The sequence below is a fragment of the Meriones unguiculatus genome, chromosome 1 (genome assembly GCF_030254825.1).
Source record: "Meriones unguiculatus strain TT.TT164.6M chromosome 1, Bangor_MerUng_6.1, whole genome shotgun sequence".
NCBI lineage: Eukaryota > Metazoa > Chordata > Mammalia > Rodentia > Muridae > Meriones > Meriones unguiculatus.
Window position 1 is genome coordinate 143,320,197 of NC_083349.1, and position 8,899 is coordinate 143,329,095.

Genomic DNA, 8,899 nt, shown 5'->3' on the forward strand with positions numbered 1-8,899 from the left:
TTTCTGCCATCTACTCCTCTTTGATGAGCTTGCTTCTTTTTGTTCTAGAGCTTTCAGATATGAAACTATTAAGTTTCTAGTATGAAGTCTCTCCATTTTTTAAAAAATGTAGGCACTTAATGCTATGAATTTTCTCCTTAGCACTGCTTTCATTGTGTCCCTTAAGTTTGGGTATGTTCTGCCTTCATTTTCATTGAATTCTGGGAAGTCTTCAGTTTCTTCATTTATTTTTTGTCTTGACCCATTTTTCACTCAAGTAGAGTTGTTCAGTTTCCATGAGTTTGTAAGCTTCCTGTTGTTTCTGGTGCTGTTGCTATCCAGATTTAATCTGTGGTGGTCTGATAAGGTGCAGGAAGTTATTTCACATTTCTTGTATCTGTTGAGACTTGCTTTGCATCTGAGTATGTGGTAGATTTTGGAGAAAGTTCCATAAGATGCTGAGAAGGAGGCATATTCTTTTGTGTTTAGGTGAAATGTTTTGTAAATATCTGTTAGTTCTATTTGGTTTATAGTGTCTGTTAGGTCCAATATTTCTGTTTAATTCAGTCTGGATGGCTTGTTCATTGGTGAGAGTGGAGTACTGAAGTCTTCCACTGCCAGTGGGAGAGGGCCAGTATGTTATTCAAGCTGTAGTAGTGTGTTCAAACCTGGGTGCCCTTCTGTTTGGGGCATACATGTCAAGAAGTGACATGTTTTGTTGGTGGATTTTTCTTTGATAAGTACGTAGTGTGCTTTCCCAATCTGTTTTGATTAGTTTTGGTCTGAAGTCTATATTGTTAGACATTAAAATGACTATGCCAGCATTCTTCTTAGGTTTACTTGCTTGGAATATCTTTTCCCAACCTTTTACCCTGAGGTAATGCCTATACTTGATGTTGAGTTTGTGTTTCTCATATGCAGCCGAAGAATGGAGAGAAAGCTTTTCTCATCCATTCTGTTAGTCTGTGTCTTTTTACTGTGGAATTGAGGCTGTTGATATTGAGAGATATTAATGACAAATGACTGTCGAGTCCTGTTATTCTGTTGTTGTTATTGGTGGTGGTAGTGGTGTGTGTGTTTCCCTTTATTTGATTTTGCTGATGTGAGAGTATTTACTTCCTGTGTTTTCATGGATGCAGTTAATTTCCTTAGGTTGGAGTTTTCCTTCTAGTACCTTCTTTAAGGCTGGATTTGTAGATAGACAGATATTGCTTAAATTTGATTTTATCATAGAATTTTATCATAGAATCTCTTATTTTCTCCATCTATGGTGATTGAAAGCTTTGCTGGGTATAGTAGGCTGGGCTGGCATCTGTGGTCTCTTAGAGTCTGCAGCACATCCATCCAGCCCTTTCTGGCTTTTAGAATCTCCACTGAGAATTCAGGTATGATTCTAATAGGTTTATTTATATTTTTTTGTTGTTACTTGTTTTTTTTCCCTTGCAGATTTTAATATTCTTTCTTTTTGTGGATATCCAGTGTTTTGATCTTTTCTGGTCCAATGCATTTGGTGGCCAATAAGCTTCTTATACCTTTCCAGGCTCTCCTCCTTTGGGTTAGGAAAACTTTCTCCTATGATTTTGTTGAAAATATTTTCTGGGCCTTTGATCTGTGATTCTTTTCTTTCTTCTTTCCTATTATTCTTAGTTGTTTTTGTTTGTTTGTTTGTTTTTAACAATGCCCCAGATATTCTGGATGTTTTGTGTCAGGAATTTTTAATATTTAACATTTTCTTTCACATACGTATTAGTTTCTGAACGGAAACAGGTGTTTGGCAAAGCAGTCAGTGCTCTTAACCACTGAGCCATTTCTCCAGCCTAACACAAGATTTGAGACAGTATTTTGTGAGTATAGTATTGTACATCTGTACTTTTAGTAATGGGAGGTTGAAGCAGGAGGATTGCTGCAAGTTCAAGGGTTTCTACAGAGATCCTTAGAGAGAGAGGGCAGGAAAGGAGGAGAAAGAGAGAGAGAGAGAGAGAGAGAGAGAGAGAGAGAGAGAGAACACGTGCACTGTGTCACCTGGCTGCTTTTGGATTCCTGCTTCAGTGGACCCTCCTCCCTCGGTGCCCGGCTTATCGGACTATGAGTGTGCCCCACCTTGCCAGGCTCTGCATGCACACTGTTGGATGACAGACAGGTATCTAGAAATTTTTCAGCTTGCCTGCTGTTAGTCTGGCTATTGATCAGCAACCCTGTTTTCCTCTCTCCAGCAAGCATTTTTTTTATGGAAAGCCAGGTGAACAGGGAGGCCTCCCTATGACCCAGTACATGAGAGGCAGAGAGGTGGCGCCTGGAACAAGCTAGTTAGCCAGGCTAGCTGAAAAAGATGAGCAATAGGTCTAGGGAGAAACCTTGCCTCAATATATAGGAGAGTGATCAGGGAAGATACAAGATGTCAGCCATGGACCTCCACATACATATCTGCATACATGCATGCATAACACACACACACACACACACACACACACCAGAAAAAAAAACAAATATTTTGCTTTCATTGTTTTTGGATATGCTTAAAAATTGGAATTCTGAGTCATAAGTTTGTTTTTAACTTAAAATTTTAAGCATCTATCCACCTGACTATCTATCATCTTTCTCTTATTTGTTTGTTTGTTTGTTTGTTTTTGTACATATGTGTGGAGGTCAGAAAACAATTTACAAGAGTTGGTTTCCTTTTGCTACCATGCAGGTTCTAACTCAGGTTGTCATTTAGAACAGGTTGTCCACATAGGCCTTAACTCAATGAAACATGTTGTCGACCTATTTTTAATTCTGAGAGGTCTCAAGACTATTATTTTTTTTAATAGCAACTGCACCATTTTAAAACCCTACCAACAGAGCACAAAGGTTCCAGTTTCCTCTACATCTTTATCAACACTTCTTTCTCTCCCTCCTTCTCTCCTTCCTCCTTCTCTTTAGGTAGTACTGGGATTTGAACCTACAGTCTCAGGTGTGCTAAGCAAGTGCAATAAAACAGAACCCTATCTCCAGTTTTGTGCACTCTTCCCCCAAAATTTGAGTCAGATTCTCTGCTTTTCCCATGACACTTCCTACCCATCTGATTCCCTTATAAGTGCTCTCCTTCTGTTTACCTATCACATTTTTATGGCGTTTTGTTTTGTTTTGTTGTTTTGAGACAGGGTCTCATGTAGCCTTGGGTAGTCTGCTGGTATAATGTTCTTGTGGAATGTATGCAATTTATTCTTGATAATTAAAATGCTGATTTCTCTACCTCACTATCTGATTTCAATCCGGACATAAGTTTGTGTAAACATGCTACCATTTGTTCTCTGTATTGCCAATAAAAATAACCAGCCAATGCTGAGCAATAGAGAGAATAGGGTGGGACCTCCTGGACCAGACGGGAGGAGAAAAAAGAAGTAGGAAGAGAGATCCCAGAGGAGAGGCTCTGGAAACATCAGAAGAAATGAACTGGACCTAAGATATAACTAAAAAGCAAGTATAATGTGGGAAATCTGAATGGGAGGAAGCTATGCAGGCTTGGGGGTTTAAGATGTAGTAATTATTGCCCAGTATTGTGCTCTAGGTTAATTAAATAAATCCCAGTCTCTGTGTAGTGATTTGGGTATACAGCTGGTTTAGGAATAATTGCTGTTTAACTAAGAGATAAATCAATATTAAATATTAATAATCATCAACAGTAGTCTTTCTTATTTTTGTTTTGTTTTTCAAGTCAGGGTTTCTCTGTGTAGCCTTGGCTCTTCTGGACTCACTTTGTAGACTAGGCTGGCCTCGATCTCACAGAGATCTGCCTGCTTTTGTCTCCCCAAGTTCTGGGATTACAGGCATGTGCTGCCGAGCCATGCGCCTTGTGTGTAGTCTTGAACTGCTAAATATAATAATTGAGGTTGACCTTGAACTTTGGATCTTCCCTCCTCTGTTTACTTTCTGAAGTGCTGGATGATAGGCATGCACCTCCATGTCTGTCTTTCAACATTTGCTATATTTTGGTTGTTATTTCCAACACATAATAACTATGTATTTTGTGGGGTGCAATGTCAACTTGACACGCATATGCAATATATAATGATCAAATTACAGAAGGTCTGCTTAGTGGGTTCAAAAATACATTTAAACAGGAGGATGAAGTTGTATTCCTGTGTTTCAAAATGTCTTAGGGTTGTGTCAATTCAGAAGCACAGTTACTAAAATTGGAATAATGCAGAAAGATTCCAATTTTCAGCATGGCCTCTCCACAAGGATGATATGCAAATTCATAAAATGGTCAATTTTTTTGTTTGTTTTTCAAGGCAGTGTCAGTGTTTTTCTCTGTAGCCTTGACTGTCCTAGCCTTGCTTTGTAGATCTGACTGGCTTGAACTCCCAGAGATCTGCTTGCCTCTGCCTCCAGATTAAAGGGGTGAGCCATGGTGCCTGGCTGGTCAATATTTTTTTTAATGTCTTACTATTGGCTTGGATTTTTAAGATAGTCTTCTTATGTAACTATACCTAACTTGGCTCTTTCTATGTAGTTCTGCTGATCTCTCATACTCACAGCAATCCTCCAGCCTCTAGTCTTCACACCTCTGCCTTAGGAATTCTGAAATTATGGATAAGCAATGAGCATCACTACACCCAGCTGCTGCTGCTTCCTGTTTTTCCTTGTCCTCTTCCTTCTCTTCCTCTTCCTCCTTACCTTTCTTCTTCATCTTCATTTTTTGAGACAGAATCTCTGTATAACCCAGCCATTTTGGCTACACCAGCCACTTTTGGCATATAATTATTCCTAGAAGTCTCTTATAATCTTTTACATTTTTGTGGCATCATGCTCCTCCCCCACCCCATCCAGATGTCGTGTTTTGACATAGAATCTCACTCCAGCTCAGGCTGGCCTTAAACTCTCAGTCTCTTGAGGGTTAGGACTATAAGTATGAATCATTGTACTTACAATTACTAAGCTTGCTTTTAGAGGGTCTAAGTTCAAACCTAGAGTTATGTAGAGGAAGCTGAATTTTTGTGGAGGCCAGAAACTTAGTGGCAGTCTGGGTTTTGCCTCAGGGCCTGAAGCCAGAGAGGTCCCAGAGGGCCGAATACAGCTAAGACAAGGTCAGGCCCCTTGACAGGACTTAGGGCTCTTTGGGAAATGTGGGGTAAGAAAAGGGCTGACAGTGTAAACTGAGCAGGCCAGAGGACTAGCAGCAGGCCTTGGTAAGCCAGCTTTCCCAGCACCCTCTGCCTAGGGTCTCACACTGTCCCATCTCAGTGTCCACATCACCTGGAACTGAGGTTGGGAGCTGTCCAATGAATTGTATCTGTCAAAGCCACCAGTGGCTTGACTTGTCATTCTTTAGAACATGTAATATTGTGTGGCATGAGGGCAAACACCTACAAACACTTATGTCAGCACTGAAAACAATACGGATTTATTTATTTTCATGTATATGAGTGTTCTGCCTGTATCTATGTATGTGCACCATTGCATGCCCAGTGCTCTGGAGGCCAGAAGATGGTGTTGGGTCCTATGGAACCGGAATTATAAATGGTTGTGAGTTATCAGGTAGGTGCTAGCAACTTACCCCGGATCCTCCACAAGATAGCAAGTGAGTGTTTGTAACAACTGAGCCATTTCCCCAGCCCCTTGCATCAGCTTTTGTTTTCCATTTAGATTCCTAGTAAAATCCAGCATTAAAAGTTCAAAAATTTGTTTTTCAAAGCCAAGGTGTATTTGTTCCTTCTGGCAGCCCTGTGAGGAAGGGATCAGTGCCTACATTTCACAGTAGAAAGCACTGAGGCTCAGGACATGGTGTGGTTTCCCCAAAGAACATTTTTTTATGCCCCAAAGATCTCTAGCTCAGGCCCCTTCTTTTGCTAACTCTCTGTGGACTGAGCAGAGAGCAGGCACACTTGTCTATATTTTGATACCACTACAATGGAGAGCCAAGAGTGTTCTCTACAGGCCTTCATGGTGGTGAGAGGAGCTGAGGAGACAACTCAGTGTTTGCTGTATGAACACAAGGATGGGAATCCCTTCTCCAGTACCCATGTACTGAACAAGCACACAAACAAATCCGAACACACATGGTGGTGTGTACCTGTAATGCCAGTACTGGGGAGGCACACAGCAGAATGCCTAGGGCTTGCTGTACAGGCTGCCCAGCTGATACTGTGAGGTATAGGTCCAGGAGAGACCGACCCTGTCTTAAAAAATAAGGTAAAGCTGGGCGTGGTGGTACACACCTTTAATCCTAGCACTCAGGGAGGCAGAGGCAGGCAGATTTGTGTTTGAGCCCAGCCTGGTCTACAAATCAAGTCCAGGACAGCCAAATAAACCCTGTCTCAAAATCAAACCAAACAAAACCAAAACCCCAAAAATAAGGCGAGGAGGGATTGGGAATGCTACCTAACATCAACCTCTGGCACACACAGGCACCAGCATGTACACACATATAGATACACTTAGCCAAAAACAAACAAAAGGAACGTGGTACCCAGTTTGTCCCAGGCTTTACAGAGAGTACCACAGAAAGAGTATAAGGAGGTGTTGTCCAATTTCATGGGACCTACAGCTTAGTGAAGAAGACAGAAAACAGACACATGATTGTACAAACATTCGGGGGTTACACAGTGAGATAAACACGGAAGGGTTTTTAACAAAGCCCCATGGGTATCCTTGGTGCAGAGAGTGTCCTTGCAGAAGCGAGGGACAGGTGGAAGATGTGAGGAGGGGTGGGTTTGTGGATGACACAGGTGACGGGCCTCGAAGACGGGGTGGGTCTGATGGGCCAGGGAGAGAACGACGCTTGGGAACCAGAATGGTGGTGCTATGCACTGACCCACACAGCGCTGGAAGGGTCCCAGAAGTTTTCCTTCGGTGGAGAGGAGGTGATGTGACTGTTGTAAGGTCTAGTTTGTCCATGTGGTGATGTCACATGAAGCTGTATATTTTTACCTGGAGCTCAGAGGGATGGGCTGGATTGGCAGTGTGGGAGTCAAAAATGTCTAGAGAAACAGAGCTGATGGAATAAATAGTTGTCACAGGGAGGACTTAGTAGATTGCCCCACCTGATGCAGGCTGGGTGGTCCGGCAGTGGTTGTCTACATGCTGGAGAGGCTTAGAACCCAGCAGCTGCTTAGTCCACAGGTTGGATGTCCCTGCAGTCCAGGCTGGTGCAGAAGGGCAGGAGCATTCCTGGGAGTTGCTGGTCTTTATTCCACACTGGAAGTCTGAAGAAGCTGGAATGTGGGGTAGAGAGACTCAGTGGCTTATTATTCCTGACTTCAGTTCCTAATTGCCCATGTTGAATGACTTACAACTGTTTGTAATTCTAGCTCCAGAGGCCTTGATGCCTCTGGTTTCCTCAGCACTTGCATGCATATGTACTTACCAACATACAGACACATACACCTACATACATACTTTTTTTTTTTAAATAAAGATGCTGGAACAGTGGGGCATAGTGGTACATATCTTTAATTCCAGCACTTGGGAGGCAGAGGCAGGCAGAGCTCTGTGAGTTCAAGGTCAGCATGGTTTACATAGGGAGCCCACAACATCCAGGGGTACATAGCTTGTGTCGAAAAGCAAAAAACCAGTCTCTGTGAGTTCAAGGCCAGCCTGGTCTACAGAGTGAGTACCAGGATAGCCAGGGCTGTTACACAGAGAACTGTATCTCAAAAACCCAAACCAAACCATCAGTGACAACAACAACCCCCCTAAACCCAAAACCAACCAAACAAAAAGAGGCTGGAAGCTTTTGCTTTTTAAACATTTCATGTGTTTAGGTGTTTTGCCTGCATGTATGTCTGTACTGCTTGTGTACAATGAAGACAAGAGGAAGGTGTCAGCCCTCCTCCTACTCCTGAGCAAGAGCCACAGGTGGTTAGGAGCCGCCATGTGATGCTGGGAATCAGTCAAACCTGAATCCTCTGCAAGAGCAGTGGTGTAGCTCATAGACCCAGAAGCTGGGTTCTGATGTCAGGGAAGGGTAGCAGCAGCAGCAGCAACAGCTACAGAGTAGATGGACTCACCCACAAGGAGCCAAGGCCAGAAGGCAAAGGGAGTACCACTTCTCCTTTGGATTTCTTCGTATCTGGGTTAATTCCGGAAGGTGCTGCTCCTCTGCTGAGGACCTTCCCTTCTCAGTTAATCATCGTAGGAATCACCCTCAGACTCATTGAGAGGCAGGGGTCTTAGTTGATTCCAGATTTAGTCGAACGGACAACGAAGATGTTAACCTAAGTTTTGAACATGGAAGGGTTTGCCAAGAGACTAGAACACAGAGCAAGAATTAAAGAGAGTTTGTGAACATGTGTAAATCCAATCTCCTGGTGGCCCCGTGCCTCGGCATCAACTCCATTCTCCCCACTGTTGAGCCTGGAAATCTGGAGCTGCCTCTGGCTCCTTTCCCTCCTTCACATCCCCTGGTGAGTCTGTTTTCAGGTCTTGCCAGTTAGTCTTCAGATGCATCCAGAGTCAGTCCCTTATTTCCACCATCTCAATCATTATCATGCCATCCCGAATCATGGCCACTTCTCAGTTAAAGCAAACAATGCCCCTTGCCTTTTTATGGAGGTCAGATGCTACATCTATATCCATTTATATCCATACAGCAGCAGGAACGAGTCTTGCTTGTAGATACGTCACTTTACAGGCCTAACTGGTCCAGAACTTGAATTTGCAACAATCCCAAGTACAAGGGTTGTTTCCCACGCACAGCTCAAAGTGAGTCTTTTTGAAAAGTATATTAGATGATGTGCCTCCTGTGCTCAAAATCTATTGCTTCCCAGTTTCCCTATGGAGAAGCTGAGGCAGGATAGAAAGACAGGGAATAATAGAGACACGTGGAGAAAGTCCTGGAGAGGAAGTGGGGAGGGGTCCTGATCTGTCTTTACTGCTGAGAAAGGTAGGGACTTCAGACTCCACTGACCTAACGGCCACAGACAATCTGTCTTTTCCA

General features: G+C 43.0%; 1 pseudogene; it reads left to right on the top strand.

Moving 5' to 3' along the window:
- The first annotated feature begins 4,125 nt into the window (after positions 1 to 4,125).
- Positions 4,126 to 4,239, top strand: LOC132651206 (U6 spliceosomal RNA; annotated as a pseudogene).
- The last annotated feature ends 4,660 nt before the right edge of the window (positions 4,240 to 8,899 follow it).